Consider the following 26,025-nt stretch of genomic DNA (forward strand, 5'->3'; position numbering starts at 1 on the left):
AGGAAAACTTGATGAAGATGGACCTTCAACTCCTCACTTGTTAAGTAGCAAGGAAATTAAGAAAGTGAGTGCCCAGACAATTGCTTACACCGTGAACAAAAGTTTGCAACTTCTGTATCCTAGTGGTGTGGATGATTCTAAAATTCTTCTTCTTTGCACAGATGCAGCTTCTTACATGATTGCTGCGTTTAAGAACCTAAAACCTTTCTACCCCAACCTCATCCATGTTACCTGTGTAGCACATGCTTTTCATAGAATTTCTGAAACAATCAGGAACGAATTTCCTCAAGTCAATGCCCTCATTTCTAACATGAAAAAAACTTTTTGCAAAGCCCCATCGAGAATCGCTGTCTTTAAAGAAAAACTGCCTGGCATTTCTCTTCCTCCACAACCTGTCCTAACGCGCTGGGGAACATGGCTTGAAGCAGCTTTGTATTACGCAGAGAACTTGGACGCTATTGCTGGTGTTGTTGGCGAACTTCCTGGTGTGGAAAACATTGCAAGTGTTTCAGTTTTGAAGGAACTTTTCAAAGATCCCATTCTCAAAAGAGATCTTGTATATATCAAGTCAAATTTTTCATTCTTACCTACGACGATCACTAAGTTGGAAGCTACGGGAAAGCCACTTAGTGAACAGGTGTCAGTAGTTAACGAAGCCGAAAAGAAAATCCAAAGTGCTACGGGGAAAGTTGGGGAAAAAGTGCAGTGTAAGTGGGAAAGTGTAGTGAAGAAGAATGAGGGATTTCTTGTGTTGGCTCGTATAGGGAAAGTTTTGATGGGAGAGGATGAAACCATCCCCGACGAAGTGGAAATGAAAAATGTATCGAAATTTAAGTATGCTCCTGTAACATCTGTCTCAGTGGAAAGATCGTTTTCGGCAGCAAAGATGATCCTTACAGACAAAAGAGAGAGATTGACAGTCGAAAACTTTGAGAAACTGTTGGTAATTTACTGTTTCCAAAATTACGAATGAGCAAGTTGTGTACTGAATGAATCACCTGATTCACTGAAAACAAAAGATGTTAATAAAAAGGGGTATGTAATAATTTATACTATTATTTTTAGAGCCTATTTTTAATTTTTAGCGCCTATTTTCCTATTTTTAGTACCTATTTTAGGCGCCTAAAATTAAACTTTTTGGTGCCTAAAATTCCGAAGTCTACTGATAAGACTCACGCATAAATATCGCACAGTCATTCAGCAGAACAATGACACAGAATCAACGCAATTTTTTGTCAGATCACATATGACATGATTGAGTATATAAGCGTAACACCACACGTGTAACTGAGTTTCTTAGTGGTTAAGCGGTTAGCGTATGCGCCTTTCTCGTGGGAGACCTGGGTTCGATTCCTGGCGGGAGCTCATGTGCTTCGGATTTCCCGTAAATCAGTATGTCCCGTCTCATATAGCCTCGCTGCTAAAAGGGCCGTTAAACTCAAAATCAACTGAATCACGGTGTAACTGATCATAGGTGAATTGAAAAAATCCGAATATTGTCCTTGCATGTTACTTGAGCCATCGGTTGAATTTCCAATACACTTCTTAATATCAAGGTTCAACTTCTGCAGAATTTCTAGCAGTAAACCGCAAGGACACTGGCCTGTGGTAGATATGCATTTTACAATGACAACAATTCTTTGTTTAACAATCATTTTAACAACATACCGTAAAACAACAGAGCACTGGCCTGAAACTACTATACCTTGAGTAGTATCTAATAGAACAGAAAATATTGAAGCTTGAGAGACTTCTTTCGAAATATCTTCTCTGATAAGTGTGCTGATAGCATTGAAAACATAGTTCACTGTATTTAGTAAAAGTTATGCGACCACTATCCTGCTTACTTCCTCGTATATGACTCTTCTCGGAAACCTTATCTAAATTACTTTTAAGCGGAAGATCAAATTTGCCTAAGAAAGGAATAATATCCAAAAAGTTTCCATGATCTATAACTGTGTCTTTCAGTTTATAGGCTGCTACATTTCCTCTATAAATGAGCCCTCTTTTACCAATGAGTTTCTGCACTTTGACAACTCGATACATTACCTGTCTGTTCTTCTCAATCTTATACTGCTGTTGTTTTACCTGTTCATGAGGAAGTAGCTTCTTAACATTATGTTCTCTTTTGTTAGATATGTAAGCACCCACATTGATCTAATGTATTTTGGAAGACTCGTGTTCTCTTACTCGCTGATAAACGTGTTTAATGTTACGTTTGTCACGTACAGAACATTTAAGAGAAGTTTGTTCGATCTGGAGAATAATCTGTGAACACGCTGAAAAAAAAAAAAAAAAAAAAAAAAAACTTGAAGTGGTACGTTTTGTCGCGGATTAAATATCCGAAATGTTTTAATTGGTCCAAGACAGGTTGTAATTTATATAAGTGGTACGTTTTGTCGTGGAATAAATATCAGAAATGCTATAATTAAACCATGACAGGTTGTCATTTATGACAGGTCGTCAAAAGTGGTACGTTTTGTCGCGAAAATTCAGGTGGTACGTTTTGTCGCTGGTACGTTTTGTCGGGACACCACTAGCAACTTGATCAGTGGCGAGGGTTTAGTGTTGGGTGTTAAGTTCAATTATAAATAGATGTTATTTCTTTTATCTCCCTTAGAAACGTATAGCTTTATGTCAAGTGTAGAGCCATTGTAGTGTAGTCGGTGAGGCGTCCCGGAAAAGTTTTCTTATGCCACCCTCGTCACAGTGCTACTCTAAGATTCACCCAGTTTTTTTTTTTGAAATGAGTATATAGGACTATCTGAGTAAGTAAAGGCGACCGAAGACTGCATTACCCCCACTATGTGCCGAAATTAGAAAAGTGTGTGAGCCTTCACCTCCAAATAGCTTGTAGGTCCATTAGACTTGTTCCGTATGGGCTCCATCCGTGTCAAGTGAAAAAGTATTAAGTAGTCAAACAAGGAAAAATTTCTACAACACTGGTAGAGCTTTCAAATAATTTCTCATGATAGACCGGAATAGTTGTAATAGATATTCCGTCCTGGAATATTTCTTCCTGGGAAGAATATGAACTTCTGGAGTGACATGGATGGATATAGATTATACGCTTTGTTTTGTTGGTTGCTTTGAAATTTAGTGTTATTTAGAGCACCAAGACTTGGGTCCACGAAACTTGGGTCTCCAGTTTAAGACGAAACCTGGAACACCGTAATACGTTCAAAGTTTTAAGGCTCGCCCAGTGGGATTCGAACCCAGGACTCCTTGCATCGAAAGCACGTGCGTTCAGCCACTGAGTCAGTGTGGATCGCTACTACTACTTACTACCACTAATACAACAACAACAACAACAACTACTACTACTACTACTACTACAAATAATAATAATAATAATAATAATAATAGAATTACTTTCTTGTATTACCTTATAAAACTTCTGCGACACAAGTGTGCCTTCTATATAATATTAAGATTTATTGTGTACCTTTTCTTTATAAGACAAAATACAAGAAATTATGTATATATGTAATAATTAAAAAGAAAATAAAGTGTATCTCAATTCTTTTGAAGCTTGTTTTCCATTATCACCTTTTGTAGAACATCATGTATTTAATTTCACTTTCCACTTTCATTTAAGTTTCATATAACACATTTTCAGCAAGAAAGAAAGTTTAAAATGTAATTCCATTAAGCAAATATAATTGTAAAGCATAACATTATAAAATAAAATCATTATTATGAAACAAGTCTTTTCGTATGCTGTGCGGAGTGTACGCTTTATGATTTAGCGTGTTTCTCATTCGATAGTTTGAGCTTGCTCGTGGCTAAGCAGTTAGGGTACGGAGCCTTGGCGTGTGACCCGGGTTCGATTTCCGGCGGGAGCTCATGTGGTTCGGATTCTACGTTAAGCTGTAGATCCACGTCTCATATAACTTCGCTGCTGAAAGGAGCGCTAAACTGTAAATCAATTCAACTCAACTCGTTCGATAGTTAGCAAATCCCTGGCACGTGACACTCGCCTTCGCTCGAAACACCGGTGAAACAACGCTTAGGAGCTTAAACAGACGAAACTGCTCAAATATTTCAGATTTGATTATCCCTGGTATATATTAGTCTTAAGGAACCATTGTTTTCTTTTTCTTTTTCTTTTTTTCTTTTTTTTTAATGACAGGGTTTTAATCACTAGTGAGGTGGGCTACACCTAGCTGTGAAAACTCATATCCGACTGTATACTTTTTCATATTTTAGTAAAATAAAAAACCCAAAATTAAACTTCTCAATTAACAATTTTTATTTTCTTATTTCTTTCTTCCGATAGTTCGTACAATCTCACATAACCAGTCATGTGTATTTCAATTGAGGAAAAGGTAAAAATTCCCAGAAATACAAAGTGTATTTCACATTTAGCACTTAATATGAGGGCAGGCCATAAATTGGAAGCAATTATAAACATTAAGATGTAATAAGAGCAAACTTTGAAGAAGTATGTGAAGGTTCAGATCTCCACAAGACTCTGTAATTTATACTGCTTGAAATTAAAGTTTACACATACATAAAATTGAACACAGGTCATGCGTACTTTCCAGAAGTGGTATACATTGTGAAGAATAATCCAACTGATCCCATTCAACCAATAATAATCATAATAGTGCTTGACACTTTTATCTTGTGATTGCTGTGTAATGACACAACTCAGTAAGTGTCAATTTTTCACTTTACATTTAGGAACTATTTTACGCATAGGAAAAAGAATATATATTATTTCAAAAACCATTAATTCACTTATCAGTTTTAGCGTATAGTGTTGGAGCAGACTTGGAATATAGCTGTAAAATTATTTGATATTTTATCATTAATTTGCAATCTTTCTCAATATATAGTTAATTTATACAATAATTATTTGAATTTTTTTACCTATATGAATGGTCATTTCTGCGGTATATCCAGAGAAAGAATTATCAGTCAATAAACCTAAGTAAACCATGCAACTCGATTAGGTTACTGGATCTGATATGTTTTGATGGACATGAGGAAATAGAAGAAGAAAAACTTTGAAAGAAAATGGAAAATAAAATCTCAAAAACGCCATAAGAGATATTAGTGTTTTGTGTAGAGAAACCACAAGCAAGCAAAAGTTGAAAATGGTATGTCATTTCCAGAAAGCAGTGAAACAGCTTTCTAGCACACAACTGGAAATGAAGTAAATAGAAATTTGAAAAAGATCTTTTTTCTTTAGTTAAAAAAAATACCGAGAAAGATTTTTATTCGGAGGCATTTTCTAGCGTTCGGTCAAGGGATTCAAACAGTTTCTTTCCGAGGGAGGAACTTAGAAGATTGAAGGTGGCGAAGATAATTTTCCCAACATCAATATTAGAAGTCAAATCTACATCCATGCTACTATCCATGTTGAACAGACCTAAACACCCATAGAGAACAGACCCAACTCAAGAATATTCGACATGATCATGGATGATATCCTTCTGATAGATTCAGCTCTATGCACTATTCAGAAGAGCTATATATCATAATTGATGGATGAATAAAATTTCAATGTGATTCAGTTATATGATTATCGTAGGTTATACTGACTTAGATTTATTAGAATATTATATAATATGAAAACATTACTTCAAGTATCTTCGACATTGGGTTATTAGATTAGCTAAATCAGAAATATCAGTAATCTAGTTTCGAAAAGACAAGAATGAAAAATATAATTTCAATTACCAAAAAAATAAATTATTTTTAATTATAAGAAAATGAATAATATAAGGAGCTAAACCTATCAGAATGAGATCATCCATGATCGAGTTGGGTCCTTGAGTTACGTCTGTCCCCCATGTGTACTTCAGTCTGTTCAACTTGCATAGTAGTATGGATACAGAGTTGACTTCTAGTATTGTAGATGTTGAAAAGAATGTTTTCACTATCTTCATTTGATAGGTTCTTCTCCTTTTCTAAGTCCTTTACTTGGAAAATGCTGGTTTGAATCTATTGATGCATGACCGAAATTGCAATTTGAACTAGAAAATGCCTCCTAGTAGTTATGTTACTTGATATTTATGTTAAAGAAAAACATACCTTAATCTAATTTCTTATTTTCTATTTACTACATTTCAGTTTTGTCTTAGAAAGTGATTTACTTTTGAAATTCTGCTTCCTTATTACTGTTTTCTAGAAGTGACACAACATTTTCACCTTTCACATATCTGTAGTTTCTTCACACAAAATACTGACACCTCCTACAATTTATTATTATTATTATTATTTAGTTTTTCAAATATTTTCTTCTCTTTTCTTATGTCCATCATAGTATGAACAAAGTTGTACACAAGCGAAACAACAAAAAAAGTCTAATTTTTATTATGAACGGCGAACTTATATAGATTCTTCAACTACTCATTTTCGTATGTACTTTAAATCAATGGCATACGTCGGCACTAAGAATGAATATGAAAATACCCTCCTAGTTTTTACTTAAAGCTCAAATTCGTGACTTATACTCATTTTACGTTTATTTATATATTTATTATCAGTATTTGAAGCAAGATAACCTATAGGAAATATGTTTCATAATTACTGGGCTAAGTCATTCCTTTTCAGAAAAAGAAAAGAATGTGAATAAATGTCACACCTGAATTTTATATGGTTCTTTTTTTCATTTCATGTGTACGTAAGATCTATTGAATGTTCAAAAAAAATTGAATCATTATTTTGGAAACATAACAGAGTGTCTTTTCTCTGGTCAGTTCTAGAGTAGACTGTTATAGTAGCGTTTGAAAATGTTTTACAAGAGTATTTTGATCTATTACCATTCTTAAAAAAAAAAAAAAAATCTCAAATTCATTTCGATTGTTGTAATATCTAGGAAGGATTTTCAATCTATTGATTTTAACTAATAATAAAATTTAGTGATGTTGGTTACAGCCTGTAAACTAGTACGGTTTATGGCAGGGGTAGCCAATGCGTCGATCATGGTCTACTATACTGGTCACGTGGAAGTAGCCCTCGGTGGTGTGTCATTCTGTCTGTACCGATCATTGTCATTGGTTTATGATTCCGTTTAGTTAACTATATAATAATGACTTCCGTTTATTCCTCAAATGAAAAGCAGCTCTTAAATTTAAGTAGGTTGGCCACCCCTGGCCTATGGAATGAAAAATAGATCATTGTGTTATCTAAATACTGAATACAAAAGATATTCACTCCTGCAATACCAGTACGCAATTCCATGTGAAACCTCGAAAAAATGCCTTTTGCTGTGACCTTTACTAAGTGCATGCTTAGAAATTAGATATTGTTCACTATAGTATAACAGCTCACGAGATCAAAATTTTCACTATACAACCAGAATGTATTTCAGGTTTCATTTTGCCAATAATATTTTATCATATCTGCACCCTTCTCACCAATCATAATCGTGGGAGCATTTGTGTTACCACTCACTATAGTAGGCATAATGGACGCATCGATCACCCTCAGTCCATTTACACCACGTACTCTGAGCATAGGATCTACGACAGCATTTGGATCAGAATCAGGACCCATTTTGCAAGTCCCTACTGGATGATACGTTGTTGATGCTATATGTAAAATAGCACAAGCCCAGTAGGCGTCAGATCGATATTCTAGAGTTTCACAGCCAGGATAGACATTTGAACTCATTTCAACTCCATGGTCTTTTAGAGGTTTAGTTTCACTGAGCTTAATGACAAATTTAATACCTTCAATTAGGGTAAGAATATCAATCTCTTCATCAAAATAATTAGCATATATTAATGGTTTATCCAAAGGATTATTGCTTCGTAACAATATTTTACCCCTACTCTTTGGTCTGAGAAGAACGGGAATCATGAAAAGTAATCCTCGTTTTGAAATATCTCCAAATACGGAATTCCCATATTCGGGTCGAAACCCGAATGCATCGATTAATATGTCAGTCATGGACGATTCGTTAGCAGATAATTTCAAAACATTAATTTGAATGTCGGGATAATCTTTCGAGGTATACTTAGTTGTAATAAATCCTGTAACTTGACTTTCCTCAAGAGTTGTTAGTGGGCCTCTTCTATGAAAAAGAAATTCATATGCTGCATCGAACAGTGCTGTGGGTGGGGCAATAGCATCCTTTGTAAATGTGAAGGTTGGTATTAATGGTAGTATATGATCCTGTAGATTTTCTCCCACTTTAAGATCTTGTATCACAGAAATGTTCATCTCCTGAAGATGCCATTCAGGACCAACGCCACTTAACATTAAAATTTGAGGTGAATTAACAGCTCCTGCAGATAAAATAACTTCTCTCCTTACCCTAACTTCATTACGACTTCCATTTTTCTCAAATTGAACTCCAATCGCTTGCTTAGTTAGCGGATCTATTAGTACTTTAGTTACATGGGAAAATTTAGATACATGAAGATTGTTTCTGGATTTGATAGGACTAAGGAAAGCTTTTGCTGTATTACATCGCGTACCATCTCTCACTGTTCCATCCGACAAAGAGAAACCTTTCTGATCTTTACTGTTGAAGTCTTTAATCTCATATCCTAATTCTTCTGCTCCTGCCAAAATTGCATCTGCTAATGTTGAACGGTAACCAAAATCTTGCACCGTTAAGTACCCTCCCGTTGAATGATATTTTGTGTCATTAATTCTCGAAGGTGTTTTCATGTCTTCAGATTTTTTGAAGTATTTGAGTACTTCTTGATAACTCCATCCATGGTTACCCAGTGCCCCCCAGTTGCCGTAATCGCGTTTATTTCCACGAACATAAAGCATTGCGTTTATAGTGCTTGACCCACCCAAAACTTTACCACTTGGCCAATTACAACGTTGACCTATCATTCCTAAACAAGATTTTCCATCTGGTTCAGTTTGATCTTGCCAGTCTACGTCAGTCTTTTGAAGCGTATTGAAAAGGAGTGGAATGTCTGATGAAAAAGGCGGATCCCCTCCTGCTTCCAGAAGAAGAACTGTCCAATCCTCCATTTCAGATAATCTGCTTGCTACCACTGATCCAGCTGATCCAGCACCTACCACAATGAAGTCATACTCTTCGTAAAGATTAAGGACATCTGGAGGATACTCCTCTGGTTTTGCAGTATTACATTGACTGTTGGAAAGTGTTGCAATTAGATTAGTGAATAGCATTGCACTGAAACCAGTTACGTGACCAGGGCATGATTGGGCTACTGCAGGACAGGACTCCATTATTTAAAGTTGTAAAGTTCCATCCTAAAACAAAGAAAAATACATACATTGGTCATTGTTAGAATTAATAGTCGTAATAGAAAGAGAAGCAATTTGTATCCTACTCCTTTTTTTTTTAATAAAATAACTATTTTTATTATCTATAAAAGTTAGAATATTCTAGTCATACGTAATATTAATCGCGTCTATGATGTAGCAAAGTGGCAGATGAGAGAATATTTTTCACTTGTATAGGTGTTCTTGGGGAATTCTCGTTTTCCTTTGATACTTACTCATATACCATAAGCGTGACATTCTTGCAGTTCGGTGATGTTGAAATTAATAATACACATTAGATACATACTATAGGTTGAGTATTTTATTTATAAAAGATTCCTCGTAGGGAAGGGGGGTGATCTGTAAAGCTACCAAATTTATACAATTTGTAAACTTTCTAGAAAAAAGTAAGATGTGGTATTCTGGAAGCTATCATCGTTGTAATAAATATATTTATAATATTCTCGCTTATTGTGTATCATTTTCCATCAGTGTTAATGGTTACTAATATCGTTAATGTAATGTAATGTAGCCTAATAAAATTTAAGAAAATTCAAAGGAATTTTATAAAGTGGCTTAAGAAAGGACAAAGATTTTTTTTCAGACTGAGAATACAGGAGTAAATGTTCTGTATCGTCAAACAATAAGACGTGTAGAAAAGAAAATTTCCTATATTTTCCCTACAAATAAATCAATGAATAGGGTAACGATAGAGGTATAATATGTTACAAATAGCCACATTAACACCGAATCTATATGTGACATCGTTCTAGAATTGGAATTTGAACCACAGTCCATATATTCTGCGTGAATAGCGGCAATGTTATCCATATTCACTTAGCTACGAGAAAGCTCAGAAAATACACATAAAATATGTTGTAAGTCTTACTAGTGTAAGTATTAGTGACATTAAGATGTTTTTTCTTTCTGTCTTTCTTTATATTCTTACCGGACCAAATTTTATACTTTTTCAAAGAAATAAGATTCTTCAGAGGAAGGTTTTCGAAGATTTTTTTCCTACTCCTAAAAATAAAGAGTAATGTACTGGAAGATAAAAAGCTGTTTTTCATAAAACGGTTGTAAGGAACATATTTCATAAATCAATATTTTTACGGTATTAACAACCCTATCATATGGTATTAGTCATTTTTAAAAACTCCGAAAGGAATAAGTTACTCTTATGGGATGAGTTTTTTTTTTTCTGTCGATTGTCTTTATATTTCGTAAAATAATTTATTAATCTTCTACAATATAACATTAGTAGTTTCGCTTGAAAAATTCACACTATTTCAAGGAGTTAGTTTTGTCCCTGACTATTATCTAAAAGAACGAGTCAGACAATTTTGCTCATTTTGTATTTCACTACACTAACGATTTCTACAATGTGGCATAATAATTTATGATGAAAGAAACAAGAAGGAGCAGTTTATTCTAAGGGGAGTGATATTTTCGTTTTCTTCGGACGATTTTTCTTACAAGTGAATTGTATGATTTTGTTCAGATTTCATAAATATCTCATTAATAATCCTAGAATATGGGATGTCATTGCTCGTTCAAATATCCACAAGGTGTGATTTTCAAATATAAATTGTCCTCAAATATAGAAAATGAAATGAAATCTTTAAGTTTTACGTCCCACGATTATGGCAGCTAGACTAAAGGAGGGTGATGATGAGAAATGAATGAAAATGGTGGAATGAAGAAAGGTGGAAGGAAATGGGAGAACCCCAGGGAAATCCACGAACACAATATTTGTCCACCATAAAGCTCACTTGGCGCGAGCTGCGATCGAACCAGGGACACCACGCAACAGAGGTGAATGCTCTACCACTGAGTCACTGTGCCCCCAAAGATTCTACTAGAAATAGATCGAGGAACGCCTTCTTTCATAGTTATAAACTGCTGAAAATTAAAAAAAAAAAAACCTTTTTAAACGTCCTAGCTTGAAAACTGTGGGGCCTATGGGAAGTGGGTCAAGGAATTAAAGAAAAACTACTGCAGTTATGTGCTCTATCTAAATACCCATGTTTCAGAATCCTTTGGTACTAGCATAATGAATTGTATATTGAAAGATAGGCTGCTAATATGCACTTTAAGTATTAATTGAGCATTCGTTTTACCGGTACCGGACGGTTATAAAACATGTGATATTTGCATACAACGAATACTATAGTAGTTCCTGCGTAATTCCTTGATTCGCTTACGATAAGCCCTAAAGTCTTCAAACTAGGATGTTTTAGAAAGTACGTTTTCGCGTTTTCGCTGGTTTATAACTGAATGGAGGCGTTTTTCGAGCCATGCTTATTGGAACTTTTTTTGTTTCATTTGATATAGAGTCACCTCCGGAACTTTTCCGGCGACGAGATTACCTTCCACCTGTACAGTATATGTTGTAAAACAAGCACGTGTGTGTTTTACAATTTTGTCAAAGATGGCGCGGCGTGGATTATGTTAATATTTCATAATTGAATGTTTTATTAACGACTTTCTATCATAACGCATTTCTCTTGAAAACATTTATCGAGGGGCAATTGTAGTGAAATCGTTGATCATGAGAAATAAATAAATAAATTCCAGGTTTAGACGGAGTTACGTACATATTTCTAGACCTTTACATGCCTTTTATTATTATTATTATTATTATTATTATTATTATTATTATTATTATTATTATTATTATTATTATTATTATTATTATTATTATTATTATTATTCCATCACACGAACTGACAGAATGCTTAAAAAGTGCTTAACGATTCAGTATGGTTGAAGGAAGTAATGAGATCTCCCACACGGACTGACTAGCCTGCTTATACTGAACTCATGCCCATAGTGGACAAGACAGCTGAGCTACTTTTTTTGCATCGTATGCTATCGTTTGCACAAGCGATTTGTCTACTGGACTGAATAATTACGTGACATGCTTTATGTATTGTTTCACACCTCGTAGTCAAAGTTTCTAGGATTTTGCTTGTTGTAAAAATTATTTCCACAAATGCAGATGGGTGATCCAGATATGGATAAAATAGTCACAGAAGCAATGGCGTATGCAGAAGTTCTTAAAAGGAGAAATTCAAGCTTCCAAGTTCGTAAAATTTCAGGTGTTTATATACAGGATGGTGAGAAACTATTTTAACACACTTCGGAAGCTGATTCCCGACACCGAAACCAGCAAAAACTCCTATGGAACTTTTGTCAGTGAGGGATAGTTTCGGCGATATAAGGTGCCGAAAGCGTGGGAAAATGAATTTCAAAGGACTGTAATTCAAAAACAACGCAACGTTATAGGGAATCCCTAAGTTACTTTGGGGAATATCTTTCACACATCTTGCGGAGGTTTGAAACATACATTTTTCAATCGAGCAGGTATGACTTCGAGTGTCATGTTCTAAACCACACTCTCTTCGTTGCGTTGTTTTTGAATTACAGCCCTCTGAAATTCATTTCCCCACGCTTTCGGCACCTTATTTCGCTGAAACTATCCCTCATTGACGAAAGTTCTAGATTACTTTTTTGCTGGTTTCGGTGTCGGGAATCAGCTCCTGAAGTTTGTTCAAGTAGTTTCTTACCATCCTGCATATAGTAATATGATAAATGTTTATTTTTGCATATCGTCTTGCTGAACGGGGTTAAACTCCGAACACCCATCTTGTGGCTACGTCTGTACCCCGACAGTTTCCACACATGTTATAAAAATATTATTTTCGATATTTAAAAAATAGTTGTCCCAAAAGTTTCTCTGCCCCTCTGCTTCTCACCACCCCAAATAAATGAAAGCTGGCGTCATCACTGGTTTTCATTCCTAACATAAGGCATGTAAATATATTTATATAACCTTGAACTGGATTTTTGTAGTGTTACTTTGATTAAAATGTGTATCCGTAGAAGAAGTGGGAGGGGAGGATTTATGTTAAAAAAAAAATTGAGTTTCTTACGATCCTGCCAAGTTGAGAAGATGAAACTTGGTATATTCCTTCTCACTAAATATAAGCTGTCCCAACGTTTTCGAAAATTCCCGTTGCAAGGAGAAAAGGGACGTTTTCTACAATTTCTTTCGTCATACTGAAATCACTGCTGCCTGTTGTTTGTTCGTAGTTAGTTGGATTGATGATAAGCGCCCCTTTCAGCCCCGAAGCTATATGAGACATGGACCTACAGCTTAACGTGGATTCTGAACCACATGAATTCCCGCCTGGAATCTAACCCCGGTCTTTCACACCAAAGGTGCGTACGTAACCATATAGTAACGAGGGAGCTCGCCTATTGTAACCACATCGTGGGGAAACTGTTGAAATTTGAAATAAATTTTGAAACATAGTACCAACTTCTTGTTGCATTGACCACTGCTTCGACTCCCCAGTGGTACAATATTCACTCACTATGTGGGAAAAGAGGTCTTCCCTATCCTTCCCTCATCGGGCCAAAAAATCCCGTACGGTTGTCATTATTTGCTCTTTGTGAGCGTCTGTCAGCATTTTTAGCACCCTCTTTGCTCACAGTTAGTGACATCTAACTTGAGTCACAATTCGATGCACTGTTTTTGTAGACACTTCTAAATACTCTCTGGCGAATTCAGGTATTGTGAACCGACGATTGGATCGCACTTTTTCGTTAATACGTTCCATCAATCGTCCATCTGAACATTAGGTTTTCTGCTACCCTAATAGTCATGAATATTTGAACACCCTTTCCGAAACTCTCTGCACAATGTCTGACTTTCCCGTCACTCAGTATTGTCGGTCCGTACCTTTGCCTCATACCAATGTGACTAACCTTGCTTACCAACTAAAATAATCGAAAGTGGATGTTCGGTAACCTAAAATGTGTGTTGGGATAATAAAGTGCTTCCCTTGACAATTTTTCGTTTGTTTTCATCTCACGGTACGAGTTCCTTTCCGTTTAGTGTGTAGTGTTCCTTTGAGAAAGAATGTTCCGAGGGGGGCACAGTTGGTACTATTTTTTATTATACAGTGAAACCTCTCTAAAGCGGACAGTAGTGTTCCCACGAGACGAGACGAGACGAGACTTCAGACTGTCTCGTCTCGTCTCGAGAGGTTCTGTCCCGTCTCGTCTCGTCTCGTTTGTCTCGTTTTGTCTCGTCTTGTCTCGTAAAAAATATAGCAGCATACCATGGGAACGAAAGTTGAATGTAGCAGGCTGCACCATGCTAATCAAGATACAACTAAGTTACAAGTATTAACCAGAACACAAAGACAAGAAATGTCACGGTAACTACACCGTGAAGCCTTCACCTCTGGTGTATGTTGTAGTCGGTTCGATCTCGGTTAGTGCCATGTGAGCTTTGTGGTGGACAAACATCGAATGTGTGTGGGGGCCGCGGTAGCTCAGTGGTAGAGCGTTCACCTCTGGCGCGTGGGGTCTTGGGTTCGATCCCAGCCCCTGCCAAGTGAACCTTGTGGTGGACAAACACCGTGTGCGTGGGTTTTCTCGGGGTTCTCCCGTTTCATCCCACTTTCTTCATTCCACTATTTCATTCATTACTCATCATCACCGTCTCCTTTAGCCTAACCGGCATTACCGTGGGACCTAAAACTCGGTGTGTGTTTTCTCGAAGTTGTCTAGTATCCTACCACTTTCTTCATTCCACTAATTTTCCCATCATCATCCATTCGGGGTGGGCCAAAGTTGTCTAAAGGTCTTAAAAATAAATTCAAATAAGCTCACAAGGCAAGGACAAATAATTTACAAGATAATATATCTCTGCTGTTAGTTGTCTGAGGCTTCTCGACCCTGGCTTTTTTTTTTTTTTTTTTTTTTTTTTTACATTCTGAAACATTGAAATTTGTTTCACCAGTTTCAATACACGAATATACAGTAAATTGCTCATAGGTACGTTGAAGATGAAGACACTAATGTCAAATAATGTTTACACGACAAGCAAAGTTCGATGTAAAGGTGTCACCATCCACGACACTATCGTATACTATCAGCCCACTTGCTTTATAGTGTCTGTATACATATATATGAGAGAGAGAGAGAGAGAGAGACAGACAGACAGACAGAGAGACAGAGAGATAGAAAGATATATAGATAAATAGAGAGATAGAGAGATAGATATGTGTGTACACTTTGATTTCATATATTCCAGCCTTTAGGTTTCCATACCAATCCAAAAACTACTTTTCATTTTAGCATGTTTAGATTTGTTGCAATTATTTTTTTTAAAAAAAGCTCGGAACCAAATAATTTTATTGAGTAATGGAAAGTATTTGATTGAAATTTTATATGTTACTGCACAGTAAGCTCTACTTAAAGTGCCATAGTAATGGGAGCTGAACGACACATCGGACCAAAGAATGCTTGGGGCCAGTCTTCACCTCCATGGTACAAATCTGTTTCCATAACCGCGGGGTGTGTGCCACTATATGGTGGTTGCCCCGTTTGTGTAACAAACTCATGACAGTACACCCAGATTAGCTAGTGGTCTAAAAAAAGTTGATTTTTGGGTGGCCATTTTGGATTAAAGTTTCTTATATTGTCATGATCTATTCGCAATCATACAACGTCGAAATGTTGACACATTGGGTACGGGGATTCGAACTTGTAACCGCAGATGATTGTATAATTTATCAATGAGGCATGTTGTGTTAATGCACGAATGATATCTTAATCAATCCATGTTAGTTTCTTCTTGCCATTCACTAGCATATTTACTTGGCCCTGTATAAAACTTTTTCGTAATATATCCACCACCGGTTATTAACCACTTTATTGAAACGATCACAATATTATATTTTAGAACTGGCCTTTGAAATTAATTCTTTATTATATTTGCTTTCCAATTCTTTTAACTTCGTTTGTAAACATATTATTTTGGCTTTGTACATACTGTTAGACTTCAGTTTTTCGTTCTCTTTACGCAAAAAGGAGAGCTCTTCCTTTGGTTTATGCCCCTCACTCTCCACAAAACAAACGAAAAACATCATAAAGAGTTATTTTTTATTTCAGTCACAATAGTTATTTCATCTGGCTGCACCCCAATGTCTGATTTGTTTTTTCTTTAAACACCTAACTTCCGTACATTTAATTCTTTCATTATTTACATCAACACGGTTCCGTATAGTAAAGGTAAGTTTAGTGAAGGCACGTCTTGTTTAAACTTTTTCTTGGGTAGAATATTTAGAAGCTCACATTTTAAATTATGTCCATAAGCTTCGGGAATAAAATGATCGGAATAGACGCTGGCGTTTTCAACTTTAAAGATATCTTTCCGACAGCATTTCTTTCGCCAAACTTTCCGCAAAGGAACCGAGGGAAATACATGATAAATAACTTTGGAACCCGTAGTATTTCTACTATAATTGCGGCAAATACTTAGTGTAGAATTCGACATGCTTATAGGCTAACACGAGCACTACAGTAATTAATATTTTCTTAATACAGGAAAGCAAGAATCACTCACTTTCCTGCAAAAATCAAAGAAACAAACAAGAGGGTGAATGACAAGGACCTTAGGCGAAAGCTGTTTCTGCTCCCGCCGTGACGTCACAATTTTACTGCATCTTCGGTTTTCAAAGAAGGGTAGTTATGACGCGACCTTAAAAGAGGAAAGGAACAGTAGAGTCGGCGAACCTTGGAAGCAGAGGGCAATTTCGCACACTGGTCAGATCAAACATTTCCGCGTAACAAAACGAAGGTCCCCCTGTAAAACCTCTTCATTTAAAGTGTTATTGTTAGTATCATAAATTTGCTGAAAGCAAACAATTTGAAAGGTTCGTCGATAATATCTGCTTTTTTTGTCCTGCGCCCGCCTTCCAAACGAAGAGGTGAATTTTACAACATGACTGCTGTATAATAAGCGAGCGATTGGTAAAATGGTAAAAGTGTATGTTTATGTGTATGTGTGTGTGTGTGTGAGAGAGAGAGAGAGAGAGAGAGAGAGAGAGAAGACAAAATTTTAGTTGCAAGATGACATACTTCAATTGCCGTTTTCGGTTAATTTCGGTTCATATAGCAAAAAGAATACCTCCACCAGAGAATCCGCCATCTCAACCAGAACTTTCAACTACAGCCTGTAATGAGTGTAGACCTTATCCAGTTTTCAAATTGAATAGATGGGGTTGTATTTCGGTTTCTTGACCTTGTAAAAATCTTCCCTGTCTTTGATTTTGTTTGTCATCATTCCAGCCAGAAATGAAAAAAAAAAAGAGAATTCCTCAGTTTACAGCAAGGGGAATTGGGGACAAGACATTAAGGATGATATTCCTGGAAGCTCATGTATCACGATTCATTCATTCAATAGACAGAGGACACTTTTCTATGAAGGCTTTTCAACATGTTTTCTCACAAAGGGGATTTTCCTTTTGCAATCTATATGACCACTGGCAATTTCAATCTTGGCCAATCCCGCCAGCGTTTGCATTTTCGAGACACGAGACGGGACGAGACATTTCACGAGACGTCCCGTCTCGTCTCGTGTCTCGTCTCGTTTACGAGACGAGACGAGACGGGACACGAGAAATGTCTCGTCTCGTGGCAACACTAGCGGACAGCCATGAGTAATGAAAAATTGTCCGCTATAGAGAGGTGTCCGCCTTAAAGAGGTTTCAATATTTTCTTACGTAAATTAATAATCAAGGTAATATGTAATTAGAAAAAATATTTTTGCATGAATCGTGTATTTACGAATATTACCAAAATGTTACGATATCTGCATTACCCTCCGTCATCCAATACTCTATGCTCGAGGCACAACATTGAAATAAGATGCTATAGTTCTCTGCACTTCACACTTATCACTACTTACTACGTTTTCAGTATGTCGCTTTAATTTGTTGGTTAATTGCAGTCCAGAAGTGCCTTTTTTGAGACAATATGTATAACCGCGGGGAAAAAATACCAAACTTGTCTTCTACTTGGTCAGAGATTCCAGAGGGACAGTAGCATAACATGTCATCCCAAACGTCGGGCAACTGTCAATAACTTTTGTGTCTAAACAGAGACGCTTCATCTGGGTCGCTGAGCAGACAGTTGAGGAAGCTAAATGTCACATTGCTTCCTTGGTGACATATATGAAAAATGAATTTTTACTATACTTTTTGTTTCTAGAGAAAGTTTCCGTAATACGGAGGTAAATAATACCTATAAAAGACAGAAAAGACTGTCCGTGTCCGTACTAGAGAGTGTCCGCTTTAGAGAGGTTTGCCAATATGTTTTTCCCTATTGCAGTGTATGGGGATTACAAAATGTGTCCGCTTTATAAAGGTGTCCGTTAGTAGAGGTTTCACTGTATATTATAGACGTATTATTTTGGTCTACTCCGGGGAGGGCACTCTCAGAGCTCCGGGGAGCAGTACCCCCTATAAACATGTCTGGAAGGAACACTGTTAGTATGAAGTGTGTTTTATAGAGTTCAGTGATCATATTAATTTTTGTTAACTGATTAATTTTGTGTCAGGACTAATAAATAAGGTAACTTTTAGTGACAAAAATATAAACTATATATCTGAAATATGAAGTTACTGATTTGCGAAAGGTTACTGTAAAGAGCAGTCGTATTAATAAAACATCAGAAAAAAGGTTATTATCAATATGTATGAGTGTAACAATGAAGATGAATTAATTTTCTCAAATATTCTTTTAGTTACGGTCGACTTTTCATGAGAAATGATAGTCATGTGTCGTATCAAGGAAAAATAACTTTCTCATACTAAGAGACAAAGGTTTATGACTCATTTATGGTTTACGAATGTTAAGTAATTTTCAGAAGTTCATAAAAGGTAATATGTTTCTAACGGTGCACTTAAATTATGATTTCTCTTCCGAATAAAAATAAATAAATATGTTTAATCATTCTACATTCGCTAAAACAAATGGTATTATGACTATGTACTTTTCAGAAACGATATAGCCTACAATTTTTGTTTGTTACTTGTAGGCTTATGTACGCAGTTCTATATTAAAGTGTAGCTTACAGGTCTGTTCGGTCTGTTGAAGGGCACGGTGACTCAGTGGTACAGTGCTTACCTCTCGTGACTGGGGTCCCTGGTTCGATTCCCGGTCAAGTAAGTTTGTGGTGGACAATATCGTGTCCATGGGTTTTCTCGAGGTACTCCAGTTTCCTCTTACATTCTCATTCCACCGATTCACTCACTTGCCTTAATCATTTCGTCTCTCGTAGACTAAAGGACATAATAGTGGAATTTTAAACTGAAATATTTCCTTTAATCTCATTTCATGTTCGGTCTGTTACGAGGGTCATTCATAAAATTTTTCAAGTGACCTTGCAGTATTGTGAAATATACTCAAATATTTACATTTATCCAATACATTTATACATATTTACAATCCTTCAAAGTACTCTCAATCATATTCCAAACCTCTTCGGAGGCTCTAAACCCATTGTTCAAAGGCAGCACGGTACTCCGAGTGAAGTATTGTCAGGAGAGCTGAATGTATAGCTTCGGCGAGGTCTTACACCTTCTTAAAAGGCTTTCCAACGATGACACTTCACTCGAGTAAACAACTAGAAGTCATATGGTGAAAGGTTGGGACTGTAGGATGGATGTTCAAGAATCTGAATTTTGTCATCATTCAGATTTCCTACAATTGAACATTGTGAGCCGACGCATTGTTATGCAAAAGCAGCATCCTTGAAGTTACTGTCTTTGAACGTCTTATTTTGAATTATTTGAATAATAGGCCTACATCCCATTCATAGTCCGACTTCTGGAATGAAACCATTGGCTGGTCCTTCGTTTTGAAGAAAATTCTAAAATTCGCTTTAGAGATTTAAAATCTTGTCTCAGAACAACAGATCTTGGATCTCTTTCATCGAATCACATGCAGTTCTAAGTTTGTTGCGGGTGGTGTAATAGAAAACCAATTTTCATCCCCAGTGCGTATGTCCCCAGGCCGTTTGGACCATAGTAGTTCATAGTCGGTTGGAATATAGTGAGCAATTTACCGCACATTTCTTCCTCTTCATCTTCAGATCATTAGTAAGAGAATAAAGAACCTATTTTGCACAAATCTTCCTAATATTCAAATGTGGTGAAGTATTGTGTCAGTACTACCAACACTAATGCCAACATATATAATTAAGATGTCCACGATGATACAGCAGTTGTCTTTCACCAACTGCCTCGCCCTGTAAATTGGTATCTCGTCCATAGCTTCCCGAGGTCGGTCAAACCGAGGATTATCTTTTAAACTCTCCCTCCCCTGCTCAAATGAACGAATCCGTCTTGTAATGATGTTCAGTGAATCACCATAAACTACTTTCTAGTCCTCGTTCACTTAGCCTAACATGTGTAAATGTAAAACCGAACGTTCTCCTTAGAGAACTCAATGTTTAACCGCTTGCTACTACAAAATACTGATCTTACAAGTTTGTGGTGGACAACATCGTGTCCGTTTTGTTTCCTTGGGGTACTCCCGTTTCCTTTCACTTCCTCATTCCACCAATTCTTCCATGATCGTTCATCGTCTTTCTTGCTTTAATCATCGTCTCCCTTAGCCTGAAGGGCATAATCATGGGACGTTAAACTGGGAGATTTCATTTTCATTTCTGATCTTATAAACAGTGTTATCACGTCAGAAATTAGCCAAATGATTTATAGAATATAGCCAAAGATGTCTAAAATCTGAAATTATGACAAAATTAATAGCTAACAAAATTTAACAATAAAGCAAGCAAAACATTCCATAGTTATACTGTACATACTTAAATTATACTGTAATATTCTCAAATCTAACATTTTTACCCTGAATTCACATATAAAGAATGTACAACACATTGCTCACAATGTTGACCGGAAACATTAAACGTATCCCTTGAAATATTTCCTTCGTTCACAATTCTTGCATTAATGTTGGCTATAGATGATCTAGCGCAACAAAAAGTACACAACCCAAACCAAAATTACCCTCGAAATACTAACGCGTAATATAACCACGCATTGAAATTAGCTATTGGAAAGTGAAATATCTTAAATCATCATTATACAGTGTCAAGTAAGCGAGAATGACACAAGTAATATACATGAGATACGTTTTATATTAGGAATATAAGTAAATACCACTGCAGGCAGAAAAAAGTAACATTTTATTAGGATCATGCAAGTGAGACATAAGGTTGTAATGTTAATACGTCCGTCCGTCCGTCCGTTACTACGCACGGTAACTCTTGAACGAAAGTTAATCTCTTAAATCTGTTTCGTTGAAATAGAAGCTTGAGCGATTATTTCGGCCAGGTTCGATAATAGAATCAATTCGTTAACATTTTCACGGATAACATTGGCTTTAACAGTAGCCAAGAACGTACGCAGAAGATAGGTTTTGTGGGTCCGGAACTCTCAAAATGCCGACTTTTCTGTAAATTTTGCTTAACTTTTAAGGATGGTTTTACCATTTTTAATGTAATTTATTCTCATATTAAAATTGAAACCCTCTAAAAGCTTTGAATCCTTCCCGAAATAAATTCCTGAGTACGTGCGACGATGGTTGTTCATATCCCAGTTTTTACTACTAAAACAAAGGCAGTAAAAGTTACACATCAGACTATTAGATGGCAGCAAACACCCTCAGGAGGTTGACATCTACGGGACGAAATTGAGACTTCTAACGCGTGATCCGTTTCCCTGTCTGCCAAGTTTATTTTCTCTTTATTCACATTTTTAAAGAAATTTTGGTTGACAAAATATTTGATTACCGCTAAAGACAGATGGCTAGAAAGTGGCATTTAGGAATGTAGAATGGGTCAAAATTGTAGCTAGTATCGAAACTATACTTTTACTGGCTAAACTTAACGTGAAAATAGCCAGATTTTGCCTTAAAATGACTAAATTGGCAATACTGTTTACGAGTCTGCCTAACTCACTAGTGCAGATTCGAACTTGCACTGATATGTGTTTTTATAGGCCAAAGTTTACTGAATCGTAGATTTGAAATATGTAGTAACCTTACCCAATGCCGTTTGAAAAGAAAAGTACAGTAATCTTTATAATAAAAATTGTTTATGTTGGGTTGGCAACACTGTTAATGTGCTGGTATTACAAAGTATGCCAGATAGTATCACTTTGTCGATATTTGCATAGTACGAAATTTCACAGACTTTTATGTATTAATTTAAAAGTTACAAGGACGTATCAAGATACATGACCCGTACTGTATTTAATACATGTATATTTATTCAAGTCCTGGTTTGGGAAAGAACACTGGGGCACTTGCTTCGTGTCGTCGAAGATTTTCTTTTCTTTCTTTCTTTCTTTTTTTTTAAAAAAAAGAAAAAAAACTAATGAGCTACTATGACCCAATGTATGAGCTTTTAAGTCAATGGTCAGTGATTCCTACATTTCTATCATAGACGGTTTCATTGATCAAATTGTTAACAATATTCGTTTGAAAGTCGAATGAGGAGAGATTTATGTTGGTGTTGCCTGATTGAAATATATATACATATTATATAAAGTAAAATTCAATCTATAACGAAATGCTTATCTATGATAATCTCGAAGGAATTCCATTAGGATACCTTTGAGAAGTTAAAGTGTATCGTGATTTTGTGTGTGCTATTTCCATTTATCACCTATTTTAGCTACTTTTTTTTTTTTTCAAATACGCGTAAAAGTTATTTTTTTCTTTTTTTTCAAAAAAGAAGTTTAAATTGTTTAATATTATTAAAATTCTTTAATTAATATAGTCTTAACTCTTGCATCCGTTGATCTAATAATTCTAGTCAGTTCCTACTTCTTTGACTTGATAAATTGTACAAATATAAATTATCTTCTATTCGTATATTTTTTGTTCTTCCCTCTGTATACACTATCTATAAATTATATTCACAATTGGACCTGTTCATGTACTGTAAGATAGTGTTATAAGATATAAACAAATACATTTGTGTGAAGAAAGCATTGCTCATTACTATAGCGTTCATCCCTAGTTGGAGGAGTCCCTGGTTTAATCCAAGTCCTGTGACTATGTGGTGAACAACATTGTGACCATCAGGTTTTTTCCCCTTAATTCTCTAATTTCGTCTAGCTTTCTCATTCCATCATTCGTTCTGCAATTGTTTACATACATTAATATTCAATACTTTAAAACTGTAAGTATAAAGATACATGGTCAAAACAATAAAAAGAAGTATAAATTTCCTTTCAAAGGGGAGTAGAATAGGGTTCACAGAAAGTACTGAGTAATAAAATGGGTCATACTTTAAAAAAAAAAGTTTGAGAAACGCTGCTTTAGGCTAAAGGATACAGGTAGTTAATTAAAATTCCCTTTACTTTATATCAGTAGCGATTTGGAAGGGAACCAAGATTGTTCACTGACATAAGAATTTTACGTTTTTATTAGTATATAATTCATTAAAAAAAAAAAAAACTGTATTTCTCCAACCCAAGGTGCAGTTGCCTCCCTGCCTTCCCGAAATGACGCGACTGTTTTATATTTATAACTCAGACCGGCCGGACCGCCGTACGCGGGTAGTTTTGGATAAAGCAATCCTAATGGCGGCGCAATGTACACCTGTACTGACTGTTGTGCTAGGACAATTTAAATACCGATGTGAGGGGATTAATAGGATAAAATCCGTATTAGTTCTTTCTTTTCTTTTCTTTTCTTTTTTTTCTTTTCTTTTTTTTTTTTTTAGTTGAAGGGTGTCAAAAATACTTTATAATAATACATCTATGTGAGCTATTAGAAGTTGAATAATAATGCACTTCTTAAATTGCATAATCTATAACTTTCTGATATTCTGGACTATAGTTTGTGTGATACGAAATCCACGTGAATTTTATTTTTGGATTAAAAGATCCAATATATTTCAATCAAAAATTTTCTTTTAGGCCTTATATATGGAGAACTACATATAGTATAGCCAAGCCCAAACTATCAATTAACTCAGTATGATGTGCTTATTCCATAGAAAATACGAAAACTCGATTTAGGGGCCTTTCAAAAATTTTGCGGCCCCTGATCTAAAAACTAATTATTGGCCAAGATCGCAGTCTTTTGATCCATTTTTTTTTTTACCATTCCTAAAATTCTTATTTCTGTGTTTTTGTGGAATCTGTGTTAATGCTCAATCTAAGAGAACTACAAGTGCATGCCTAGCCTTCCCCGCGGTTCTAGTGACTAGCACGTGTGCCTTTGACATGTGGTTCCGGAATCGATTCCCGGTGAGAGAGCACAGAAAATTTAATTTCATAGTCATGGACTTTCCTTAATCATCTTTCTTCTTTAGCCTAAATGTCATGACCATGGAACATTAAACCTTCAGTTCACCTCTGGTGCTAGGGGTCCCGGGTTCGATCCCAGCCCCCGCCAAGTGACCTTTGTGGTGGACAAACACCGTGTGCGTGGGTTTTCTCGGGGTTCTCCCATTTCTTCCCACTTTCTTCATTCCACCATTTCATTCATTACTGATTGTCACCGTCTCCTTTAGTCTAACCGGCATAACCGTGGGACGTAAAACTCAAAGATTTCATTTCATTTTCATTAAACCTTCAAAAAAATCTTAAGGACTACTGTGGTCCGCTGACCAAAGTTTGAGAAATACTGCCTAAAGGATATAACCGTTGGACGTCAAATTATAGATGTATACATTTGTAAAACCACTTATTAGTACTTACTGCAGAGAACTTTAAAAAAGCAGGTTCCATCGGCGGACAATCTTCACTACACTATACTGCTTGTTCAAGTGTGAATAGTCAGAAGAGAAAATGCAGCACTCTTGTTTTCATTGGTCACTCTTCGCACATTATGTACTTGCTCAGTTATTGGAGCAAAACATATGGTTGGAACAAAGTGATGTGCAACACGTTTTCACACATGAGAGGGTTTACTTGTTTCTAGACGACTAGCCAGTAATTCTAGATTGAAGATTCACGACCTTCACCATTGTTACTATAACTGCAGTATACGAAGACTAAATGTTTTGGTTGCGTAATTTCTTGTCAGTTGTTTCCTTGTTGTAGAAGAGGAAAATCCTCTTTTAATTTCTGATGGGTTACTCAATCATAAATACTGTACCATAATACGCAATATAACATGTACAGTGAAACCTGTCAACTTGGCCACCTCTCTAAGTTGGCCACCTGCTTATCTTGGCCTAGTTCGTCTTGAACCTGCATGTTCCCATAAGACATTCGTCACTTACTGGACTGCTCTATAAGTTGGCCACCTGTCTATCTTGGAAGTTGGCCACACTGAAGCAATGTTTACCCTATGATAATAATGATAAATTTACCTGTGTATCTTGGCCACGCAAAATACAGTTTAGTTATTTTTCTTAACTCTTTCGAATTCCCATATGAGAGGCAGATGTTCTGTATTTGTGACTGGACACAAAGAAGCATAGATCCGCACGATTTTTGTTCTTGGAGGTCAATGGCCAGAACACTACCCTCATAAAGGGGTAGTGAAAAAAGGTGTGAATAAGAAAAAGCACGTACAGGAATTCAGGAAATGGTTGTACGTATTTGTTTACCTTGTTTGTTTTGGTAAAACCATTAGCTATATCAACTCCCCTCATCAGTGGGGAGCTTTAGTAATTCCGGAAAATTCTCAAGATTAAAACTAACCATTTCAGTTATTGTCAACTATTGGCACCTGTCGGCTTGTCAAAAGATAGCGGAGTTTTTGAGATATCAATTCGCTCAAGATTTTCTCAAAACATCTTTTGCTCCGAGGGAAACACTTCTAGCTCATTAACAAGAGGTAGTTAACTACAATATTAGAATGTGTAAATCTGCCAAAAAGAATAAAACAAATACGTCTAGAATGAACCACCATTCAGTAACAACTGATAAGAAGTCATATAAATTGCATATAAATTTCTCAATTTATAACAGC

General features: G+C 36.1%; 1 pseudogene across 1 annotated transcript; it reads right to left on the reverse strand.

Annotated features, from left to right (window-relative positions):
• Window positions 1-4,174: 4,174 nt before the first annotated feature.
• Window positions 4,175-25,045, reverse strand: LOC145693042 (glucose dehydrogenase [FAD, quinone] pseudogene; annotated as a pseudogene). Its single transcript, XR_014132696.1, has 2 exons — window positions 24,804-25,045; window positions 4,175-9,195 (listed from the first exon to the last, which is right to left on the reverse strand). The product of XR_014132696.1 is annotated as a glucose dehydrogenase [FAD, quinone] pseudogene (transcript).
• Window positions 25,046-26,025: the final 980 nt, after the last annotated feature.

The sequence above is a fragment of the Thermobia domestica genome, chromosome 8 (genome assembly GCF_964235325.1).
Source record: "Thermobia domestica chromosome 8, izTheDome1.hap1.1, whole genome shotgun sequence".
In the NCBI taxonomy this organism is placed as follows: domain Eukaryota; kingdom Metazoa; phylum Arthropoda; class Insecta; order Zygentoma; family Lepismatidae; genus Thermobia; species Thermobia domestica.